Source organism: Macrobrachium rosenbergii, chromosome 53 (genome assembly GCF_040412425.1).
Source record: "Macrobrachium rosenbergii isolate ZJJX-2024 chromosome 53, ASM4041242v1, whole genome shotgun sequence".
Taxonomy (NCBI): domain Eukaryota; kingdom Metazoa; phylum Arthropoda; class Malacostraca; order Decapoda; family Palaemonidae; genus Macrobrachium; species Macrobrachium rosenbergii.
Window position 1 is genome coordinate 25667824 of NC_089793.1, and position 26500 is coordinate 25694323.

At 36.8% G+C, this 26500-nt stretch overlaps 1 long non-coding RNA gene across 5 annotated transcripts in view; it reads left to right on the forward strand.

Moving 5' to 3' along the window:
- The window catches only part of LOC136834366 (uncharacterized), a 459431-nt gene that overhangs the window by 158737 nt on the left and 274194 nt on the right, over positions 1 to 26500 (forward strand). The window contains exon 2 of one of the 5 annotated variants that reach the window (XR_010851767.1): positions 2071 to 2136. The exons of the other annotated variants lie outside the window; for them this stretch is intronic. This is a non-coding gene — a long non-coding RNA (uncharacterized lncRNA). The remainder of the gene's footprint in view (positions 1 to 2070; positions 2137 to 26500) is intronic. 5 annotated transcript variants of the gene reach the window in all.

Sequence of the window (26500 nt, forward strand, 5' to 3'; positions counted from 1 at the left end):
CTTTATTATCACTTCTACCTTTATTTTTTTATTTTGTATACAATTTTACTGAATGGATGTCTTTATATGCATGTGTGATTTAACTAAATTTTGTTTTGGGCAAAAGGGACTTCCGTCCTACATATGTTATACCATACTTAGTTTTGTTCAATATGCCAAAGATTATGAGTATTAAATTGCGTCCAAATCTTCTTAAATGTCATGAATATATATACACGTAATCACGACAAATTTTGCTTATACCTTGGTACTTTATTCTCAAGTATTAAAAAAAAGGGATTTCCTTTTGTAAAATCTTTCGGTATAAAGCTAAAAAAAAAAAAAAAAACTTTTCAGGAAAAATTGCAATGAAGGTCATGTCATACTTCAACAATTCTTGACATCAAGTCATGTTAAAATGAAAGTTTCAGATTCATACTTATACTACTCATCATTTTCAGTCTTATCAGCTCCACCCATTTTTATTCATTCCCGAGATATTGCATTTCTCTCTCGGCGTTTTTATTAAAAGGAAAGAATCCTTCCTGAACCAAATCGAAGGGAGAGAGAGAGAGAGAGAGGAGAGAGAGAGAGAGAGAGAGAGAGAGAGAGAGAGAGAGAGAGAGAGAGAGAGACTAATGGGCAGGAAGCTGTTTGGCAAAGGTTTCTGTTTAAGGTTATTGAGACCCCGTTACACCAACGCCCTTGGCTCTGAACATTCTACGGTCTTAAAAGGACCTTCTTATGTATTCGTTCAGTTCGGCACCGATTTTCTGATCAAGGTTTATTTTCTCCACTTTCTCTACACTTGATGCTTTTGCTCTTTTCGTAAGCAATAATGTGTGTATATATATGTATACATATATATATTATATATATATATACACATACAGTATACATACATATATATACATATATATATATATATATATATATATATATATATACATATAGGCTATATTATATGTATGTATGTATAGTGACACTAAGCTCTGAATTATACATTCTTCATTCTCTCCACGCTATCAAACCATCTCAAAACACTAGTCTATCCTTTTACATACACTTAGCCCTGTCTTTACGTTTCTCACCCCTTCAGGCATACAATTTCAACTTTTTTTTTATTATTATTATTTGTTAAGTGATTGAAAGTAAATAGAAGAGAACTCATATCTGGACCTCTGTAGTTCATGGAAAAATATTTACAGTTAATTTTTGAGGAAAAAAGTTAACGGCAGCTTTTTCAGGTAATAAATAAAGTAAAGGGACATTTTGGCCATTGTAACCAATGTATCGAAATAATACTCTGTCACTTATTCATGCCATTCACTCCAGAGTGTGGAATTCTCTACCTAACCCTCTGTTCTATTCATACAATCTTATGATGAAAACTGAACTGGAGTTTGGCATTCCAGTGGCCGTCTCGGTCACTTTACACACACACACACACACACACACACACACAACAGCTGTCAGAGTCATAAGCCATGATTTTATTTGGATACTCTTGTGATGTTATACTGAGGTGTCAGTTCTAGTACACTTTAGACCAATGTTTTCACTAGCAGCTGTTCATGTCGTTTTAAGCATTACTACCAATGTTAATGACAGCGTGGAATACATTTTTCTTTACATGTGACCTGATGAATGGCTCCATCGAGCGTTAATGCTCATGTTGTGAATTAAAATTTGTCTTCTCAGTAGGACCGAATGGTGGTTGTTGTCCCTCTTACAAGCCAAAGAGCATCACGCGGAGGTCATTAGCCCCCCCTACTGAGATAAATTACTTCGAGAAATGTTGTTGCCATGGGCTATCCAATCTTTTTATGTGGAAATATACCAGGGCAGCTAAAGAATCATTTTGACGTTGTTAAAGTGTATACTCAATAGTTGTCCCTATTCACATTTATCTCTTCCAGTCCCCTTATATCTCTACTCATTTTTTGTCGATATTTTCTTGGCATCGAAAATTGTACCGTTTGGGAAAGTGCCATATCTTGTTATGATGGTGATGATGATTTTTTATCTCATAGTTATTTTGTATTTTATTGTGTTGAGTTTGATACTACAACTTTTTTTATTTTGTTTCAGGTGAGTTACTTTGTAGTGTGTGACGATGATTATTAAACAGCAGGACTTCGCGTTTCTCTAGCTGGGGTAAGTAAAGGCTTCCATACCGCTGTTTCGGCAGTTCGTGTAACATTTGGCTTTTTTTTTTTTTTGTGAATTTCAATTATTATTGCGAATATTTTTAGAATGATTGGAACTCGTTATAAATTGTATGCATATTGATTAGATGTGGTTGCAAAACTACTTTATTTGTATCAAACAAAATAATAATGTAGTTGTAACGAAAAAGCCAAATTCGCTATTAACCAATGACAGAGTATCTTTAGATTAAAATGACCATATCTTGAGGCTACCTAAAGTACATGAGAAGATATGGATATAGAATCATGTCAGGGGATTCCTTCCTCCACATAAACCACAACTAATCAGTGAATGGTTCCAATCGGGATTAATAGATTCATTTCCTAGGACTTGAATTACTATCAAGTATTAGGAGACCTCATTACAGAATGAGGGTTTCCTTTTAGGAATTCAGGGGCGTTATAAATTGTGCGTGGAGCTTGAATTATTATGGGTTCATAGCAAACCTTATGCGGGTAGGAACGTCTGTTCAGAGTAATATACTGCTGTTTAAACTCAGGATAGAGGAATGGACACCGGATACTGATTTGCATCCATCTGAATATTGAAGGAACTAGTATACATAATTCTCTCTCTCTCTCTCTCTCTCTCTCTCTCTCTCTCTCTCTCTCTCTTTGTTTTTTATGTTCATGTGGCTTTTCACACACAAGAGAAAGAGAAGCATTGAAGCAAATCTCTCTCTCTCTCTCTCTCTCATATCGAGGATTTTCTTTGGCAAAACGCAGCTCCGTAGAATTCCGTTGACGTGTCTTTTTGTGGGACGTCTAGGATGGAGGGCGGTAAGGAGGATTTCGAGATTGTCTGCTGGTGGGGACGGAGAGGAGGAGGAGGAGGAGGAGGTGGGGTGAGGGGGGAGGAACCGGAGATGGATTTCTTCGGGAGGAAATTTTGTGCTCAGTCAGGTCGTTTCCTTTGGATCATTGCCAAAGGCAGGTAAGTAGAGCATGGAGGACCTCTTGGAAAAGGGGGCAAGCGATGTGGAGGGGAGAAGGAGAATAAGAGCATGCAATATGAGAAACTTCAATGTGACATTTCACGAGAGACAGAGTTGATATTGCTTTCAGTATACTTGACGAACTGAGATTTTTCATGAACGAAATAGCTGCAGAGTTAATGTTGATAGGGTCTTGAGTGAATTTGAAGTACTGTATAAAGTGGCGTGCTGTAGGGAATGTTATGTCAACTTTGCTGTTTTCCCTCTTCTTAGATACTGTAATGAGAAAAAGTGGTCGGAGATGGAAGGAAAGGTTTAGATTGAGTAACAATGGCAACTTGACAGATATGGAATGTAGATTTGATGCTGCTTTAAACAGCAAAACATAAGATTTGCAAAGCTTGCGATTAATGAGGACATTGTATGCATAAAGGAATGAAAGGACTTCTTATGGTAAAGGATTAATGAGGTTGAACCTTTCAGATATTTAGCAGAGTATGCAAAAAGGAAAGAAGTAACATCATACGGTAAATCTTTAGGAACAGTGATATCTGTTATATGTTCTCTTGAGTTGGAATTCGGTAAAGGACTGAAAAAGGTAAATCATTCAGTGGACAGGCTAAGTAACATTTGGACATCAAGTAGACTAAAATGGCGCTCGGAAGTACGATTATACGTAAATCTAGAATGATCTGTATTGGAGTACGGACATGAACCATGGTATGACAGTGAAGCAAAATCTAAAAGATTTTTGTCGATTTGAAAATAAAGGTTTAAGAAGAAATATTAGGTGTCAGATGGCGGGATAGAGTTCAAAAATTATACCATAAGGAAAATTAAACAATATTTTATACGGAAAATTGCGAAAGTTCCATTGTATATGAGATAATGATGAAAGGGAGCTGAGGTGGCTTGGGCATGTACGTCGCCCAACCCATGGCAGAATGGCAGTGATAGTGAGAGTGGGGCTCCTTTGGTTACCAAAAAAAGTTAAAGACCTAGACCTACCCGGATCATAACGGTGAGAAGGGATGCGAGGGGTTAATGGAAATTATGGAAAATACAGCACAAGGAAGGCGAGTTCGAATTTCACAGAGGCCATTTCAATTTCTGTCATTATTGTTGAATTAATGAAATATTGTACAAGACGCACTTGGACCTAAGCTCAGTTTTAGATGAGAGATTAATTGCCTCTAAAATTTCATATATTGTTTCTTAGTTCAGTGCACAGGAGATAGGCTATATTTTAAAACTTGCACGATTCTCTAGTAAACTGAACATGGAAGAAGAGATTGGCGTCATTAAATCCTATGTAGTATTGTGATTTGTTGTTTATACAAATATATATATATATATATATATATATATATATATATATATATATATATATATACATATATATATATATATATATATATATATATATATATATATATATATATACTGTATATAATACACAGCGTAAGAAAAAAGTTATCTCCATATGCATTGTGCATGGAGACCAAACGGACGGTCAGCTGAGTTCCATAATGTAGCAGAGAGAGAGAGAGTTTCACCCGAACAGGCAACTTGAAACCTTCCCGCAACTCCGTGCCAAGAACTCTGGTAACGAACTTCAATTGTTTACATGAAACCACCACTACCACACCACCCCATCCTACCTCCTCCTCCTCTTCCTCATCCTCCTACCACATTCACTGTATGAAACTGAGCAAGAAGCGGTTTAATATTACAAGTCGCATTTAAAAGGGCTCGAGATATGACAGTTCTTTTCCCCGTAAGGAAATCGGTTGTGAAAGGTAAAGTGCTGAGGAATTTTTAGTCCCTTCGGTAAGGAATAAGGATTTGATCTCCTTAGTGGGTCCAGTGCCGTCAGTGCACATCATGCGGTGCACTGTAGGCATTACTTAATGTTCTTTGCAGCGTCCCTTCGTCCCCTAGCTGCAACCCCTTTCATTCCTTTTACTATTTTTCCGTTCATATTCTCCTTCTTTCGTTCCTTTTACTGTACCTCCTTTCATATTCTCTTTCTTCCATCTTACTTTCCACCCTCTCCTAACAATTGATTCATAGTGCAACTGTGGGGTTTTTCCCCTGTTACCCCTTTCAAACATTTTACTGTCAATTTCAGTTTCAGCGCTGAATGACCTCGTAGGTCCCAGCGCTTGGCCCTCGGCCTAAAGTCTATCTTCCATTCCATTTCTTAAGGATTTAATGCCTCTGTGTAGCCAAATACATCCCTCTGCGTATGGTGTAGGATTTGTCTTTGTTTACTGAAATCCTTTCAAGTTTTATACAGTGGAAAATATTGAGCGAGCTACATCCTCGTATCTTGAATCATACAACTTGACATACATACAAGAGCAAGGCAGTAAGTTTTTTAAAGCTAGTTTGTTATAAATGAATGAATTGTCAATGGATGTCGACAACCCGTGAGGTTTGTACTGGGTTTTTATCTTTGCTTCCTGCGTCATTGTTTGTGTGCACGTTAGTTATCGTTTATTGATGCATTTCGGTTTTTATCTCTTGATTCGTTGTTTCATTATTTGATGTAGTAATTATGTTCTGGACTTAGGTGTGAAGCTCATTTACATGATTCAGTTTTTTTTTTGCGCTCTCTCTCTCTCTCTCTCTCTCTCTCTCTCTCTCTCTCTCTCTCTCTCTCTCTCTCCATTGCTAACTGTTAATGTACAGTATATATTCTATGATATATTTAAATACGTAATCAGACCCTATCCGCATATTCATCATAATTCTTATAAAACAAGAAAAAACGAATGGTTAACGCTCGCTTCTTCCCCTGGTGACGGAACGCTAATATTAGCGGTCTGAACTGTGAATTATAGCGTGAATTAGGTCATAAAAAGGAATATTAGAGCTCGCTAAAAATAGAGGCACACAGATTCATTGGCGTCAAATATGGCGGTGATTGCAAGTTTATGGCGACTGAAGTTGTTCATACTGCATATTTAATTGTGAGCATGTGAGAGGATTAGAGTTGGAATGGGTGATTTGTTTTTATTTTTGTTATATTTCCTTTGTTCGTTTGTATCTTGCAAATAGTTTTTGTTTTTATTTCAAAGGGACGAGTTGGGAGTGGGTGAGTTTTTATTTTTTATTTCTTTTGTTCATTTGTAATTTGCAAATAGTTTTGTTTTATTTTAAGGAGACTTTGTATTTTGCAAATAGTTTTTTTTTATTGCAAAGGGACGGGTTGGGAGTGGGTGAGTTTTTATTTTTAATTGCCTTTGTTCATTTGTAATTTGCAAATATTTTTTTTCAAAGGGACTTTGTATTTTGCAAATAGTTTTTGTTTTTATTTCAAGTGGACGAGTTGGAAATTTTTTTTTTATTTCAAAGAGACTTTGTTGTTTGCAAATAGTTCTTGCTTTTATTTCAAAGGGACGCGTTTTTATTTTTTATTTCTTTTGTTCATTTATAATTTGCGGATAGTTTTGTAGTTATTTCAAAGGGAGAGTTGGGAGTGGGTGAGTTTTTATTTTTTATTTCCTGTGTTCGTTTGCATTTTCCAGATTTTTTTTTGCTCCAAGGGGACGGGTTACGTGGTTTTCTTTTATACTCTGCATTTTTCTTACCGAAGTTTATTGTTGAATGCGAATGAAATAAAGAATTGTGTATTGTTGCGATGTCTCAAGGAAAATTGAAACGGTAAGAAATATCCGGATATATATATGGTAGAGATTTCAGGAGCTGGTAGTGGGTCAGTGGTCTTTATACTCATGAATTATACTGTAAATATTAGTGAACGATTCGTGGAGCAAAGGGGAAAGGTAGTATTTCTGTTGTTTTCAAGTGATTAACTTCATTATAACTTACAAAGTGTCATAAGTTATAATAAAGTTAATCGCTTGAAAATAACAAAAATACTACATTTCCTTTAATTGGTATTAGTGTTTTATAGTTCTGTTGTAAATGAAAGCTTTTATCCAAGTTTCAATATTAGTGTGATATCAAGAAAATTGAGTACAAGGGAAGTGTGATAAGAAAAATGAATGCAAGGAAAGTGTGATGACAAGAAAATGAGTACAAGGGAAGTGTGATTACAAGAAAAATGAATACAAGGAAAATGTGATGACAAGAAAATGGTTACAAGGAAAGTGTGATGACAAGAAAGATGAGCACAAGGGAAGTGTGATGACAAGAAAAATGAATGCAAGGAAAGTGTGGTGATAAGAAAGATGAGTACAAGGGAAGTGTGATGACAAGAAAAATGAATGCAAGGAAAGTGTGATGACAAGAAAAATGGTTACAAGGAAAGTGTGATGACAAGAAAAATGAGTACAAGGGAAGTGTGATGACAAGAAAAATGAATGCAAGGAAAGTGTGATGACAAGAAAAATGGTTACAAGGAAAGTGTGATGACAAGAAAAATGAGTACAAGGGAAATGATGACAAGAAAAATGAGTACAAGGGAAGTGTGATGACAAGAAAGATGAGTTCAAGGGAAGTATGATGACAAGGAAAAATGAATGCAAGGAAAGTGTGATGACAAGAAAAATGGTTACAAGGAAAGTGTGATGACAAGAAAAATGAATGCAAGGAAAGTGTGATGACAAGAAAAATTATTGCGAGATAAGTGTGACGACGTGAAAAATTATTACAAGAAAAGTGTGGTGACCAGAAAAATAAGTACAAGGAAGTGAAGATGCCGCGTGTTAAGGATGTATATATATTCACCGCGTGCGTCATCTTCGTATCCCGGACTTTCTCCACCAAAATATTGTGCTTTTCCTAATGACAGGAAATAGCTGCCGTCGTATATCTCGTCCTCCTGAATTGAAACACAGCCTCTTCGTCCCGTCTACCGGATGCAGTGATAATTCAGCTGATGCCGCAGTTGGCTGGTGTCTGATTCTTGACTTCTTTAGTGCGCTGAATAATAATAATAATAATAATAATAATAATAATAATAATAATAATAATAATAATAATAATAATAAAAACTTCCTGTCTCTTCATTGTGCGGCACGAACGAAGACGCCACTACTAGGGGGTTGCTATAGTGCCGTCGATGTATTTATGTGGTGCACTGTAGGCATTACTGAAGGCTCTTTGTAGCATCCGTTTTCCCCCTAGCTGCAACCCCTTCCATTCCTATTCCTATACCTCCGTTCTTATTCTCTTTCTTCCATCTTACTTTCCACCCTTTCCTAACAATTTTGTTTCATAGCGCATGTGGAATGCAAGAAGGAACTGAAAATATATGAAATAAAAAGGAGCTATAAGCTTAAAGATTTTTTTATTTTAAATTTTCTGTCGTAATTTACGGCACTTTTGACATTGAATTTAAAATATAAATTGTCTTAAAAAGTCGGAGATTTTACGGCTAGGTGTCAGTTGCATTAAGCATTTCGCACACGATACAAAAACCACCCATCATCCCAGCCTTGAATAAAACTTCTTTACCCTTGGAATGTAGAGATTTGACATTCAGGCGTAACCTAATCAGCTTAACAAACTAAACAAGACAATAGCAAACGCTTTAAACGAACGCGTTTCACCAACATCAAAAAGAATTGGCGGACGGATTTCATCAGCTCTGCCGGGCGTTCATTATGTTGACACAATAAACATGTCCCGACCATTATAAACACGTCTCTGCCATTATAAACATGTCTCGACCGTCAGATGACAAATCGCTGCCTGCCCTGGCCCGAGAGAGAGAGAGAGAGGCGGGGAGTGAGTGGTGCCATTAACTGAATTATTAGATTCCGGAAGAGGTCGTATTTTAGAGGCCTCAAGGAACCTGGCGTTTTCGGGGGAGGGGATGGAAAGCCCTTCGCTGTTTTAGACGGCCTGATGTCCAAAGGAGGTTTTCGCGCAGAGACGCGAATTTGTATGGATGCGCGCGTGCACGCGCGAACGCGCTCTAGGTTAGGTTTTCGCATATGGATGCGCGCGTGCTCTCGCTCCCGGTTTTCGTGTATGGATGCGCGCGTGCTCTCGCGCCCGAATGCGTTCTTGGTTAGTTTACAGTAGAATTCTGGCGTCGAAATAACTATGGTCATTGACACCGGAACTGCATTGTTTGCGGATATGATTTGCTTGGTGTTGAATTGGCCAGACTTTGTGAGGATGATGCAGATTTATATTTGTTTGTGTGTGTGTGTGTATGTATGTTTGAATATCATTCGTGAAAAGAACCGTTGTAGGAATGTGGCAGCATGCGGGAGTTCACTCATAGGATTCGTGTGATGTAATTAAATGGTCGTGGACTTAAGGGATTAGTGATGCAGTATGGTAATATGTGCTTGTTTGCGTGTCATATACTTATTTTCAACTGTTATTTGTTACTGGTTTCGATATTTTGCATGTTTCTGTCGTGACTTTGTTGCTGCTCGTTCATTCGACGCTGAAGAATAATGAGAACAGCGAACATGTGAAACGTGTCACGAAAATACTCCAGGACAAGGACCAATACACCTTTTAGCCCTTTAATCAGTATTGCCTTAGTGCACCTCACGCATGATGCACTGTAGGCATTACTTAAGGTTCTTTGTAGCGTCCCTTCGGCCCCTATCTGCAACCCCTTTCGTTCCTTATACTGTACCTCCATTCATATTCTCTTATTTTCCACCCTCTCCTAACAGTTGTTTCATAGTGCAGCTGCGAGGTTATCCTCCTGTTACACCTTTGTAACAGTGTTAACTCTCAATTTTCATTTCAGCGCTGAATGACCTTTTAGGTCCCAGCGCTTGGCCCTCAGCCTAAATTGCATATTCTATTCCGTTAGAAACACTCGATAACCAAGACCCTTAAACTTTTCAGCGAAAAGGAGAAGCAATTATTTCAATTTACGAACTGAACTGCAGTCCCTTTATGAGAGAAAGTGTGTTGTATGATTAATAGTCACTTCCGGGTTTATTGTCGAAACCTTTGCCATTATTTGTTAGTAAAACCGGAAGTGAACTCGACTCATTACTCTTAAATAGTGCTGTCGCTTTTGTCCTTTTTAGAAATAAATTATATTCTCGGCACTTCATCACTCTAAATAGTGCTGTTGATTTTGTTCTTTTTAAAAATAAATGATGTTGTCGGCAATCTCGTTTATCATAACGTAGTTAATGAAGAATAATGTTAACTAGACCGAAAGCGACGCTAAAGTGTTACGTAGACAATCGAGGCAAAATATCATTAGTTTCTTATGGACTGAAATAATAGATTAATTAAGTTTAATCGGTTGAGAGGTGTACGAAATTAAAATTCGACGGACTGATAGAGAAAGAGGCAAGTGTTGGACACAGACAGACATTTAACGAGCAAAAGGTTTGGCATTTGCTGGGGGTATTAAGTTTACTGAGTGTTCTTGTTATATACCTAAGTCACAAGAATAGCTTCCCTCAACTTCTTGTAGCGAAGGAAAGTTCTGAGGAGTGATATAGTAAACTATATATATATATATATATATATATATATATATATATATATATATATATATATATGTGTGTGTGTGTGTGTGTGTGTGTGTGTGTGTGTGTGTGTGTGTGTGTGTGTGTGTAAATACATACATCAGACATTATACATGTACCCATCATGCAACTCACACACATATATGTATACATATATATATGGGTATGTATAATGTGTGTATATATATATATATATATATATATATATATATATATATATATATATATATATCATTCGGAAATGATCTTCAGCCAAATTTGTTCATTTCTTTATAAACGTATCCGACATAACACTAACAAGCAGAATATATAAAGAACGGTTTTCCACATATAGTTCAGAATAAATAAAAAAAGAGCATTAGTTCAGAATAAATAAAAAAAAAAAAGAGCGTTACAACGACACCAAAAGCAGCAACAACAGCAGCAGAGAGAGGGAGCTAGTAGCAAGGTCGGAGAGTTATTTGCAAGTGGTGATACTCGCAGTCGTAGCAGCGGTCAACTTAAGAGTTGATGTTAGATTGAGATGGATCAAGTGCTGTGGGCCATTGTCAAGGTCCGCTGTGGTGGCTAGGTTTTGCTTGGGCTAGAGGCGTCTCTACTGCCCCGTCATCTCTCTCTTTCTCTCTCTCACGTATACATACATATATATATATATATATATATATATATATATATATATATATATATATATATATATATATGTGTGTGTGTGTGTGTGTGTGTTTAAAAGGGCCTCAGATCCCAGAATGGTGGTCATGTTAAATCTATCCGCTTTAAGGGGCAAAGACCTTTTAGGAGAGAGAGAGAGAGAGAGAGAAGAGAAGCCAATGTGTTTCTGTCACTCCAATAAACTCAATCCTCTAAGAATGGGTGGCTGCTGAAAAGACAACAGTAGCAGTCACCTGTATCTTTGCAACTGTTTAAACATTGACCCAGGACCTGCAACCTGTGATGACCTAACCCTCCCCCATCCCCCGTCCTCCATTCCCCTCCCACACACAGGAAATTTGCGTAACATCAGTCTCTTCCACTTCTTTTCCTTTAACTGCCGAATTGACGTTAACAAAGCAAACAACACACACACACACACACACACACACACACACACACACACACACACACACACACACACACACACACACACACCAAGTTAAAAACATTCTCAACAACGATATTCATTATCCTGTAACTGCCGAATCAGGGATGACCAAGCCTGTCTCCACCCGGGTGGGGAAAACGTTCGCAACATTAGCTGTTTTATTTACTGAAAACGAAGGCTCATGGGCAAAACATTACGCCACTCAAACCTTGGGTTTTCCACACTCGTTGGTTTGAAGTTCCTTGCTGCCTGTGATTGCCTTCAAGCATGCTTTCATTTCCTTATTCAGAGTTAGTAACATTTTCTTTATTTATAGGTATGCGTTTCAAATTTTTTATATAATTATTTATTAATAATAATAATAATAATAATAATAATAATAATGATAATGAATAAAAAACTTATGTAGTATGAGTCTTGAGTCATGAAATGGAGAAACTAATCCACAGTTGTATATGGGTACAAATATATTTAAAAATAAATCTACACAGAGAGCATTCAGGAATTTATTCAATTACCCTTTTCATATTTGTACCCGTACATAACTGTGGATTTGTTTCTTCATTGATAATAATAATAATAATAATAATAATAATAATAATAATAATAATAATAATAATAATAATAACAACCAATTTCGTTTTATGAATAAGAAGGTCCTACCCTTCCTCCTCCTTAATAACATCCAAACTGGAGTTGTTGTAATTGTTGTTTTTTTTTTCTTTCTCTCCTCCTTATCCCTGAATTTCGAAGTATAGATTACTCATTAATCTGCCGACTTCAATTTCCGGCACGTCACTAGACCACCACAAAATACTCCGATCTGTCTTTCGACTAATGTGTTGTTGCGTACATTTTTGTACCCTTACATTTCTGACCCTTTCAACTCTCTAACACACACACACATTATATATATATATATATATATATATATATATATATATATATATATATATATATATATATATATATATATATATATATAAAAGAACAATTATATTATAATCGTGCAATTTTTTCAGTGCGTATAGAATGTTTTCTTCCCAATTGTATGCTTTCATCGTGACGCCATATTTCGATATTCGTGTCCTGGCCGCATTAGCGCAAACCTCTACCTCACCAGCGCTCTCGCCCCTCACATTTGGTGTAACTCGTGTGGGTCTCTTTACAAGATGCGTTGCATTTTTCAGCATAACACCTGCAGGCTGTTTTAAATCATCCCTTGCTGATGCGTTGATTCATGATGGTTTTTATTACTTCGTATAGTTCTCATTTTTTCCTCCATGTTAGCCATTACTTACCTTTTAAATTGCCAGAAGGTAAAAAGGTTTAATCTAAAGCTCTAACATAATTTAAACAAGTTTGCTGAGCACTTGATATCAGTAGTGTTAGCTAATGACATTTTTATTAAGCTTAATTCTTATTTACTACATTTTTTAGGTATATCGTTGATAAAGTATCGTTAGACATTTAATACATATATGTTTATGTCTGTATGTGTGCTGTCAGTTATCAAGTACATAATTATCTATTCTGTTTGTGCAGGTTTGAATCAGACTTCGTTAAAGGTATTCCCCATCGAGGGTGGGTTAGTGCCGTCAGTGCACCTCACTTGGTGCACTGTAGGCATTACTTAAGGTTCTTTGCAGCGCCCATTCGCCCCCTAGGTGCAACCTCTTTCATTCCTATTGCAACTGCGAGGTTATCCCCATGTTACACCTTTCAAACCTTCCACTATCAATTTCCGTTTCCGCGCTGAATGACCTCATAGGTCCCAGTGCTTGGCCTCTGACCTAAATTAAATATTCCAATCGTTAAAGGCATCGCTATATTGCACAGGCAGTGTGTGTTTACGCCATATCCGGATAAAAATGCTGCTTTAAGAGAATACTTCATAGAAAGTAAATGTAGTAAGCAGAATCATTTTCTAAAATAAAAAGGAGCAAGTCTGTGTAATCCCCTTCCCTTACATAAGTGTTTTTTTTTTTTTTTTTTTTTTTTTTTGGACAGTGCCAAGGGACTCCCAAATTTTTAGAGCATCGACCCGTGCCCCCATTAAAGGGGGAACTGCCGTAAATTACCACAACCTCATAATAAAAGGATATATAGATTTCACTTTTTCAGGTAGCAATTGGTTCATTATCCGTAATCCTTTACAGTGGGATATAAATAAGAAAACAGAAACTGAAGCAATTTAATAAAGGGCCTTTCTGGAAACCCTTGATGTTCCCAAAGTCGAAATTCCCCTTTCCCCCTCCCCTCTGTCTCTCTCTCTCTCTCTCCTCCCCCCGGCCCTACCTCGAAAGATAAAAACAAATAGAAAAACTGAAATTTTGTTACTTTTTTTTTTTCCTCCCTTGTATTTCCCCCGTAATATTTATTTTTGTATTTTCCTTGCAGGTGAGTATTTCTTTTGTCGGACGTCCTGGAGTGCTCTTTGGGGAAACATATGTATAGAGGCTTTTTTCCCCCCCTCCCCCTCGGAAAATGTGTTGTGAGTATTTCCATGCCCATTACCATCCATCTACTTTTTTTTTGCCGTGCCTTTTGTTTGTGTTTCGCTTTTTTTTTTATCTCTATTCATTTATTTTGTAGCTGAGGCTTCCCCGCCGGTTTTGTTACCAGTGAGATGTACGGGATGCGCAACTGATTCTTTGGAAGCATTCCTCTGTTATCTTTTTACCTTAAGATAAAAGTGCTTATTCGTATATATGTATTTTCATTTGAATTATTTTTTCCTTGTTTGAAATGTAAATAACCTTTTTAGACCCCGAGTTCCATCCGTGAAATAAAAGCGCTTATTCGTATATATTTTTTCGTTTAGATTATTTTTCCTCCTTGTTTGAAATATAGTATTTTTGAGACTGTGAGTAAGCTCTCTATCTAGAATTAAAATTACGCATACATTTTTTCGTTTAGATGATTTTTTTCCTTGTTTGAAATATAGATAGCCTTTTTTAGACCCCCAAATTCCACCCGCGAGTAAGCTCTTTATCTTTTAAAAAACTGCTAATTCATATATATTTTTTTCATTTGAATTATTTTCCTTCGTTGTTTGAAATATAAATAGCTTTTTTTTAAGACTAAATTCCAACCGTGAGCAAGTTCTTCATCTTTAAATAAAATTGCTATAAATATATATTTTTCATTTAGATTATTTTTCCTCCTTGTTTGAAATATAGATAGCCCTTTTTTAGACCCAGAGTTCATCCAGAAATAAAAGTGCTTATTCATATATATATATATATATATATATATATATATATATATATATATATATATATATATATATATATATATATTCAGATTATTTTTAACCTTGTTTGAAATATAAATGTTTATTTAGACTAATGAGCAAACACATCTTGAAATAAAATTGCTTATTCATTTTAGATTATTTTTCCTCCTTGTTTGAAGTATTAATATCCTTTTTTAGTCCCTAATTGCCATCCGTTAGTAATCTCTTTATCTTTAAATAAAATTGCCTAGTCATATATATATTTTTATATATTTCATATTATTTTTCTAGCTTGTTTGGAATACAAATAGCCTCTTTGTAGACTTTAAATTCCATCCATGTGTAAGCTCTGTATCTTTAAATAAAATTGTTTATTCATGTATATTTTTTTCGTTTAGATTATTTTTCCTGTTTTTTTTTTAAATATATCCTTCTTATACCCCAAATTCCATCCGTGAGTAAGATCAAGTTGCGATTTTATCGTTAACAAATCCATTTATTTGCTGATATGCGCAGCAGCTGATTAGTCGACTTACCCTGGCGACATCCCATAAAATCTCGTATCAGCAGTTATCTTTATCTCTCAGATTTATTTATTAGATCATCCGTGATGCGAGCGATGAATATTTCAGTGAAACCAATACGAGGGGTCCTGGGTTTGCGTTGCGATTCTGTCTAGCGATTGCTCATTATTTTTCAATGCTCTTGTTTGATTTATGACTTTTGTGGAGATCTAGCTTGGGGTTAGATAGTTAATGTTGTATACTTTTAGATGTGTGCGTGTGTATATAATATGAATATCTTTTATTGTAATACAACAGTATAATATGAAGATAAAAAGGCCCATAAAACACTGTTATCGATGCTGGTGCGTAGTGGATTAATGTCCTGTGTGCTTTCCTTAGTTTTCCTGGTATAGTTTTGGGCACTATTAATCTACCTCTGCTTGCTCTTTCTGATATTTTTAGCTCCATGATGTTTTCGGTGATTCCTTTTATCTATTTGCATGCCTGTATTATCATGTAGCGTTCTCTTCTCCTTTCGAGACTATATAGTTTTAAGAATTTTAGTCCTTCCCAGTAGTCAAGGTCATTAACTTCTTCAATTCTAGCTGTAAAGGACCTTTGTACATTCTCTATTTGTGCAATATCCTTTTGGTAGTGTGGGTACCATATCATATTGCAATATTCAAGTGGACTACGTACATACGTTTTATAAAGCATAATCATGTGTTGGCTTTTCTTGTTTTGAAGTGCCGAAACAACATTCCCCATTTTGCTTTGCATTTTTGCCAATAGTATTGCTGTTTTGATCATTTGCATAACATATTCCTATTCTACATCACACTAATGTCTTCTTTTTGCTTCCCTTATTTGTGATTGTCTCGTTGTTGGGTCCCTATATGCATATATCATTCCTTCTTTATCACCATAATTTTATTGATTCAAATTTATCAGAGTTAAATACCATCCTGTCTACCTCTGCCCATTCATATATTTTGTTTAGATCTCTTTGTAGAGAGAGAGAGAGAGTTTTGCTTCAGGGTAAATGTATTGAACCTGATGTATATAGTATATGACGGACTATGAAATTTATATAATATATGATGACGGACTGTAAGGAGCTGACTTGCCTGTTTTTTCAAGGTTGCAGTTATTTTTTCAAGGTTTTTTGAGGTCGCTGTTTCAATGTTGCTGTCGTTTTTCCAAGGTTGTTTTTTCCAGGTTGTCGTTTTGTCAAGATTGCTGTTTTTTTTTTTTTTTTCAAGGTTTTATTCAGGTCGTTGTTTCAATGTTGCTGTCCTTTTTTCAGGGTTGTTTTTTCAAGGTTGTTTTTTCCAGGTTGTCGGTTTTTCAAGGTCTCGGTATTTTCAAGATTTGTTTTTTTCAAGGTCGTAGTTTTTTCAAGGTTGTCGTTTTATTGACGGTTGTCGTTTTTGGCTAGGTCGTCGTCTTTTTTTCTAGGGTTTTTATCATTTTTTCAAGGTTGTTTTTCAAGCTCTCTTTTTTCAAGGTTGTTTTCATTTTTAAGATTGAGGTTATTTTAAGGATGTTGTCGTTTCTTCAAGGTTGTAGCTTTTTGAAGGTTGTCCTTTTTTCCACGTTTGTCATTGTTTCAAGGTCGTTGTCGCTTTTTCAAGGTTGTCGTTTTTTCAAGACTGTTATCGTTTCTCCCAATTCCTGGCCAAGCAAAATGTGTTGCAGTTGACAGGCAAACATATATAGAGGCTGTGGGCGCGGCCTGCCTTCATCTGGCTGTCGTCCAGATAAGCTTAAAAACTGGTCACATATAGTTTTGCTATATTCGGGTAACGTGCAAACCAGTTGATTAACTCTGAAAAACTACCGCTGCCAAACATGTCGGCGTCGATTGTGTCGATGTTTTTTGGAAAGCTCGGTTACATTGGGAATTTATTGGCTCGGATGTATGAGAACGAATTGAGGAGAGTTTATGTTTGTCGGGTTTCAGAATTACAAAGGATTTTCAGAGGGATTATTTGAAAAGTTCTTTGGGGAACTCGTTGCTTCCTCTACAGAAGAGTTATTTTGGAAGTTGCAGGTTTAACATTTTTGCATCATCACTTTCAAGGCTAAATCATGCATAACCTGAAATATTAATCAATAATATCACTAGAATCTTGCAGCTATTTTATGCAAGGAATGACGTGACCCAATAACCATTAACCTTTTTGGAGTAGGATTGTGGACTTTTCTTCATTTTAACTGATATTTGACTTGTCATTACATACGGATAAAAAAAAGGGGGAAAACTGTTATCCGTCCAGAGCTGAGAGAATGTTCAATTATTAAAGAAAACAGAATTTTTAATGCCTTATCGTAAAGGGGTAGTGTCTAGAGTGTGCGTTACATGGCTTATTTTAGATGGTAGTACAGGTTCTCCTCTCTTCCAGCGCCCATTTTGTCCCACCAGATGCACTGCTTTCTGCGTTTTGCTTTTCCTCTGTTCCTTTCGGTCACTTCCAACTGAACTGTCAGGTTTTATTAACTTTTTTTGGTCCAGTTTTCACCCCGAATTGAGGCACATCCTTGTAGCAGCTCAGAGTACAGAAATGACGGAATCTCCGTGGGAGGGGGAGTGCCGTCAATGCACCTCATGCGGTGTACTTTAGGCATTACTTAAGGTTCTTTGCAGCATCCCTTCGGCCCCTAGCTGCAACCCCTTTGATTTCTTTTTCTGTACCTCTGTTCAAATTCTCTTTCTTCCATCTAACTTTCCACCCTCTCCTAACAGTTGTTTCAAAGTGCAATTGCGAGGTTTTCTTCTCTGCCGCCGCTTTTAAACCTTTTTACTTTGTGTCCCTTTCAGCGCTGGAATGACCTCATGAGTCTGATGGCTGGCCCATGGAAATTCTACAGTCGTTCCTCCTAAAAAAGGGGGTTACGCCAGCTCGTCAGAACAGGGTCGAATTCGAATTATCCTATGTATGGAATGAAAATAGGTGATAACCCATTATTAGTGTGACGCAGCATCACGAATATATTGGATGTATTGTAGGGTAGAGTGTACTTGAGTGGTCCATCATGCGTCAGCTGAACATTGAGTGGCTAATTAAACGTGAGAGATGAATATACCGTTATTAATTCTGTAGGGGCTAATTAACTCTTAATTGTGATGCTTTGGCATTTGCCTTCATGGTTAATTAAACATTATGAATATTTGATGGTTGAATGAAAGTGGTTTATAAATCTAATCGCGACTTTTTTTCTGATTGATTTATTATGATTAACCTGTAATACTACAGAGATTTACGTAAGGGGCGGATAGGTAATAAGTTCTTCTTATGAAGAAGAGGAAAGTATTATTGAACTGTATAATGTAGTTGGTGCAAGTTTCCTTGTAAATTTCATTAATTCCTCTTATACTGATGATTTGATAAAACTTGAGTTTTAAACTTTAGACTTTATATTTCATGAATTATATCACTAATTTTTTGTTTGCATTGTTTTGGCTTTACAAGGTAATGATGAATATATTGTTAATCCACATATTCATCCACATGTTAAATTATATATCACTGCAATTTTTTGTTGGCACAGTTTGGGCGTTACAAGATGAGGATGAACATGTTGTTTATCCACATATTTTTGATATGTGGATTAGTGAGTGCCACTTAGTTTCATAACATTGGTGTACTTGAAAGGTAGCAGAGAATATTGTCGGTTCGGAAACGGCTTTAATGGCCGCCCTTGTCATTTAAGGCGATGTTCAAAGTGGTTTGGGGTGGGGTGTTTGCCTGGACCGAAATAAACAACGGTGAAAGGAAAATTAAAATTAATCTGTGTCCCCGTTAACGAATGCAAAACGGATTTTGGCTTTGGAGTAGACCGAAGGTTTTTTTTTTTTTTTTTTTTTGTAAACATGGAAGAATGGAGCGCCATATAATATCACGGTGTAGTCTTGATAATGTATATGATTTAACCGTAGTTATGACTGGTATTGTGATGGATAGGTACAGGTGTTGGTAACGTTGATATGAACATGTGTTGGTCTTTTGGATGACAACGGTATGGAGATACTGCCGGGTCGGTGGAAGCTGTTTTTCATGGATTTGATACTATGAAATGGGATGAAATATATAAAATTTAGGCCAAAGGCCAAGCGCTAGGACCTATGAGGCCATTCGGCGCTGAAAGGGAAACTGAGAGTAAAAAGGTTTGAAAGGTGTAACAGGAGGAAAAACCTCGCAGTTGCTCTAGGAAACAATTGTTAGGAGACGGTGAAAAGAATGGAAGATAGAAAATATGAACGGAGGCACAGTAAAAGGCATGAAAGGGGTTGCAGCTAGGGGCCGAAGGGACGCCGCAAAGAACTTTTAAGTAATGCCTACAATTCACCGCGTGAAGTGTAGTGACGGCAGTATTCCCCTGCTGCTGTCAAACACCGCCTTATTTTTTAGGAAATATTTTCTCAGTTCCTGAACAAGGATGGATTACACGTGAAAATCTCTCAAGTTCTGTTTGTGATCATTCTCTCGTATCGTCCATTATTGTCTCCCAGTTGGCCAAATGTTCTTCAGCCACATGGTAGGGTGATGCTAAACTCTCTCTCTGGATAACGCATTGTCATTTGAGAAGATTGCGTTAAATTACCTCAGATTCCCCGCCGTTGGATAATCTGTTGTTCGTGAAAACTGAAGCTTACTGGATGACATTATTGCTCTAAATTGTAGTGGTCATGTCTCTTGTCCATCTGTTTCGCGTTGTAAGACCGACAGGGTGTCTTAGATAGTGCGTTGTGCTCTGGCGATTTTGCATCAAAGAAAATATAGAATATTCTAAAGTTGCTGACGAATTGCTACATAAATCCTGGATAATTCTGTTGCGCTTATTCTGCGTCATAAATCCTGTCAAGTAATATACAGAGGTTTTGTTTACGTCTTGTTTCTGTGAATTTCGTAGTCTCTGAAATGTGTCTCCAGCAAAATGTTTCATTTCTTGTAAAGGCATTTTAGCTTCGTTCGCCCAATTCTCTCTCTCTCTCTCTCTCTCTCTCTCTCTCTCTCTCTCTCTCTCTCTCACACACATGCGTTCACGCAGATGGCCTATTCTTTTCAGTTTATTTTCAGTTGCATACACTGACGGTAGACATGTAATGAAAGTAGGTTTATTTCCGTTTTCCTGTGTGCACGCGTATTTGCGTCAAGCATACGTGATATTTTCAATTTTATTTTTATATTTTAACTCTGAATGCTCTCTGTAGTCATTTTGTTTGTGTTGGCTGAAGTGCGTTTGTTGCTTTAATCTTTCCAGTTTGGCGTTGATTCTATAAGCTGTCGGTAGAAGTCGTATCATCTAGAGCAGGTTTAGCCTACGACTAGAAAAAACAAGTAAAATATGCGCAGAAGTTTCTTCGGCGCAATCGAGTTTTCTGTACAGAGTATAAAGCTGTATGAAACTTTCAGCCCAGGCCGGCGGCGGCCTCCTGTGTTGTTAGCACCTATAGCGGTGCCAGACGCACGACCATAGCTAATTTTAACCTTAAATTAAATAAAAACTATTGAGGCTAGAGGACTGCAATTTGGTAGGTGTGATGATTGGAGGGTGGATGATGAACATACCAATTTGCAGCCCTTTAGCCTCAGTAGTTTTTAAGATCTGAAGGTGGACTTTTTCAAAAAAGCCATCTCAATACTTTTCTTTTACAGAAAACTAAAAATTCATTATGGAAAATGTTAATTTGGTGTTTCTTTAATGTCATTTATACTTATTTACTTATTTATTTGTTAATTTATCTGTCTTTCTAATAACTGATTTCTTTTCTGTTACTTCTTCGAGTGAACATATTCTTTGGAAGCTTGAATTTCAAGGCAGTGACCCCCGTACGTAAAGTAACCATTCTAGGACGTGTCAGTAAAGTATAAGGTGTAATTTTTTCATAAAAGATATTCTGAAAAGCTTTAATGGTAAGATTTGTGTTGGTATCACGTAAATTTTAAAAGGTGATCTGGACATGGTTCGGAATGATAACTTCGTTCAACATCTAGGACTAGGTTCTGTTCCTTGAAGTAAACCTTGGATGCTTTCTCCCAATGATGTCTATATCATTTTGAGATGGCTTTCTCAAAACCGTGTTTGATTCATTGATTTATGGTTATTAAAACTGGCGTTACAACATCTAGGTTATTGACGCCTTAATAAAATTAAATAGGAAACCAAAAAGATAAGTAAATAAGTTTAGAAGGAGTTTCATATAAGAAATATCTATCCATATATATATATATATATATATATATATATATATAGTCATATCTGTAAATACATGTATACTATACATAATTTCAAACCATGTCTTTCATCATCCCCTTATGCGTTCAGCTTGGAACAGCTGAAGTCATTTATATCCTATTAATACGCGTCAGCTTTGACGACAACAGACACCAGATAATAACTATCATTCTCCTTTCTGAATCCTGTTGTATATCACAGACAACAACAGATGGTTGCAGGAAGAAGCGAACCTTCTGGATTCTCCTGGAAGGGGAAGGGGAAAGGCGGGGGGGACCTGGCCTGGGAGACGTGATGGAGGAAATTTCCCGCTTCCGGAAAATCCCTGAGCCACCGGGAAGCGCTAATCGAACGGTTTTCAACCGGCGATCAAGATTAATGACTTATAACGGAGATCGCTCGCGTAGTGTTCCCGTCCCAGGATTAAATGCGGTTGCCAGCTAGCCTTTAAAAACGGCTGGGAGTTTCAGTCAGTGGAAATTCAGGTTGGATTGAAATCCGTTGCCAGTTTTTCGCCAGGAAGAAGAGTTTCGCTTGGAATCTATATATATATATATATATATATATATATATATATATATATATATATATATATATATATATATATATATATATATATATATATATATATATATATATATATATATAAATTTATATATGTAATCATTGTGTGTAATTCCCCCTCTTTTTGATGACGTGTAGAACAGGTAACTGATGTCCATGTGTGTGTGTTAAGTGTGTGTGTGTCTGTATGTATATGTATATATATATATATATATATATATATATATATATATATTATATATGGATGCATGTACGAGTACGAGTATGTGTGATGACCTCTGTAACAAATAAGGCGATGTCCTTCTCTAGCCCAGGCCCGTACGAACAGAACGCTCGGTGTAATGGGCAATGCCATGTTTTTGCTCAGAGCGGGTCTGAAAGGAAATTAGAGGGGGTTGGGTGTAGGTATGGTACCTAACCCTTAAAGACAAACAATAGACTCGCCCCTTGGAATGTGGAAGTTTGTAGTTGTCAGGTAAAAATGGAGGTAGGGAGAAGTGCAGAAATTGGCTCTCCAACATAAACAGATGGAGAATTCACTTGTGGTACATTTGAAGTTTTTCAGACTGTCTTTGAAGGTTTGCGATATATACTATGTAACATTTGTGTTTAATAGCTCAGCACATGTGTGGGGTGTTGTGCTTGTTTGTGTATAATATGGTCCTGAGTTGGAATAAGAAATTTATAATGATTTTTTCTTTGCTAACCATGAAGAATTCCTCTCGTTGATAAAAGAGGAATCATTTCTTCATCAGTTTCGTCAGTGGTAGCCAGTGGAAAGAAAGCTTTTGTCGCCATTAACGAGAGAAGATGAAGTGCTAGATAAATAAAGTGTTGATGAGATAAAGAGGGTATTGTAGATAGTTTATCAGTGAACATGTATTTTCAAGTCCAATTCAATGGATTTAACGGAGGTCTCGTATCAAATTGGACGCCTTTTTAATTTTATTTTTCCTTTTCAAATTCCTTTCATGTGTTTTCGTGTCTCGAAGTCATTGCTTAAGATTGTTTCTTTGATCGTGGATTGCCTATAAATGGAACAAGCCCACCAAGGGTGCAAGTAGACGACGGTCGTAGTAGTAGTAGTAGTGTTGTAGTAGCATAGTAGTAGTAGTATTAGTAGTTTTTGGCTGAATGGTAGTAATAATTGCATTCTCTCTGAATCTGGATTCGACTAACCATGGTTCTGGCATTGGGTTTTTACAGTCGGATGCCCTCCTGTCACTAACGCTCTCTATTTACCCGGGCTTGGGACCGGCACCAAGTTGGGCTGGCTTGCTCCCCCCTCCCAGTAGCTAGATGGGAAACGCTGAAGATGAAGAAGAGGTAGTAATAATTGCAGGTGGATAGTAATAGTGACTATTGTGGAAGGGTAGTAATAATGACTTGCAGTGGATAGTAATAGTAACTACTGCAGACGGATAGTAATAGTGACTATTGCAGATGGATAGTAAAATAGTGACTCTGGATAGTAATAGTGGCTATTGCAGATGGATAGTAACATTGACTACGGATAGTAATAGTGACTATTTCAGATGGATAGTAACAGTGACTACGGATAGTAATAGTGACTATTTCAGATGGATAATAACAGTGACTACGGCTAGTAATAGTGACTTGCAGAATAATAGTAATAATGACTATTGCTGACGGATAGTAATAGTAATTATGCAGATGAAGATGAATAGTAATAGTGACTATTGCAGATGGATAGTAATAGTGACTTGCAGATGGATAGTAATAGTGACTGTTGCAGATGAATTGTAGCAGCGATTGTGTGTTTGTGTGTGGAGGAAGTTTGCTAGTGGCTGGCGGCAAGTGGAATCCTTCCAACTGACAGATTGAGACGTAGGAGCCCCGAGAGAGAGAGAGAGAGGTGTCAGGGAGCTCCGTTGCCGTGAGGCGATGACTGTGATTAGTAAGTCATTAAGGGAGGTGATTAGAATGCGCAATCAGTGTGCTGACTGGCGAATCGTTACAGTAATTATTCCTCGTTAGGTGCTCAACTCGGTGGAGGTGATTGGTTGACGGAAAAGGTTTGGAGGGTATATAAAAAATCTCTTGTAAGCTGTAATTTCATTTATGATTTCTGATTGAATGGGATTGATTTGGGGACTGAATTATAATCTGGCCTTATACCAGCACGGGCTCTTGCTTTTGAGCAGGCCGTAAATGGTATGCCTAAGCTGGATTGTTTATGAGAAAAAAAAATGCTGTTAGAGATGCAATTTCATTCATGCTTTGGGGTTGAATGGGATTGGTTTGGTGACGTTGGCTTATAAGCTGGTCTTATACTAGCACGGACTCTTGCTCTTGGGCAGGCCGTAAATGGTATGCCTAAGTTTTGATGGTTTAGGGGTAAAAATAAAAATAAAAATTAATCAGAGATGTAATTTTATCAGATGCTTTCGGATTTAATGGGTTTTCTTTGGTGACTGAACTATAAACTGAGCCTTATACCAGCACAGACTCTTGCTCTTGGGTAGCCCGTACATTGTATGCTTATGATAAATGTCATTCAAGATGTAATTTCATCAGAGGCTTTCGGATTCAACTGGTTTGTTTAGGTGACATTGGGTCATGCCTTATCCGAGTTTAAGCTGGTCTTATAAATGCACAGACTTGCTCATGGTATGCCTTAGCTACCTGATGTTCAGGTTGTATAAACTTCTATTCTCGAGTTAAGTTTGGGTTACTTTTCGTGAAATAAAAAAAAAAAAAACTTATTAACCGCAAACTTCGCAGCTAGAAGAAACTACAGATAAAAGCAAACAATGATGGAAACTGTTGATGGGTGAAGGTAACAGCTAGTCATTAATGTGACAGTTTTATAAAGATTATGGAAAGGAGAGTCTTCTGATAAATGTGAGTAATGTTTCATTTCTCTCTCTCTCTCTCTCTCTCTCTCTCTCTCTCTCTCTCTCTCTCTCTAAGTAGCCTAAATCAGTTATTAAATTTTAAGTAAATATCTCCCGTCCAGTTTTGTTCTTATAATTAGTACAGTCTCTCTCTCTCTCTCTCTCTCTCTCTCTCTCTCTCTCTCTCTCTCTCTCTCATTTGGATTCATTTGGGTTGAATTAGACCCGCACAATTTTCGGTTAGCTGGTCAGTGACTTGGTGGTGTTCGTACGATTGCATTGGGTGATAAGCATTTGTGGGTAATGTGCTTGCAAACAGAGCTCTCTCTCTCTCTCTCTCTCTCTCTCTCTCTCTCTCTCTCTCTCTCCTCTCAGTGGTTTCACAGTCTAACCCTTGGAGCTGGTGAAAAGGCTTGGGCCGTTTCCCCGAAAATCATTTTGTTTCGACTTAAGCGTTAATTTTGTGCCTGGTGCGTTGTTCATTATAGTGGGTTGCCGCGATGGTAGATAAGGTTATAGAGCAGTGGTTCTTAACCTTTTAATCACGCCCCCTCATTTGCTTCCCTCCACGCCCCGTCCCCTTTCTATGAGTAAAATTCCCTTCCAGATTTTTATTCTTTAATTTAGTGAGATACTTGACACTGCTTCTTAGTTGTTCATAAAGACTTTATAGAGAATTTAAAATTTTTCCATAGGGTTCAGCGCCCCCTTGGAAATTGCTGATGCCCCCCAGATAAGGTTATAGAGTAAGCAACCTCATCCCAAAAGAATTACTACCATTATATATATACAGTATATATATATATATATATATATATATATATATATATATATATATATATATATTATATAAATTTGACTCACATCGAGACCGAACCCCGTTCTTTCAATTGAGAGGCCGAAGTGTTACCAATTCACCCACTCATCTATATATACGCTCATATATTCACACACTCACACTTGTGTCAGTGTTTAAGGCTTCGTACTTACATTGTAATTAATACTGTATAAATTTTAGGTCTGAAATTTTGTGATTGTTTCAAAAGCTGAGGTAATATAGGCTAATGGCAACGATTTATGAGATGGGATAGAGTTAATATTTTCATTATTTACGGTGATAATTAAATCTTATCTGATATGCCTGGTAAAACGCGGTAGTTGATTTATGTCATGTAATAGCTTTTGTAGTTGATATAAAATCATTTGTATCTTTACGTTGGTAATTTTACTTGTTCAGTGTTTCCGAGCACGTTGCCTAGTTTAGCTTATGAAATAACTCGATATATGTTTGTATTAATATAATAAGGCAACTTTGTTGTGTGGCATTTTCGGATAATAAAAAAACATTTTTGTCAGAATATTTCTAGTAAAATAGCTGGATTCGTCAGCACTTTCGAATGATAAAAAGTGCTTGATATGCGAGCTTTTTTTTTTTTTTTTT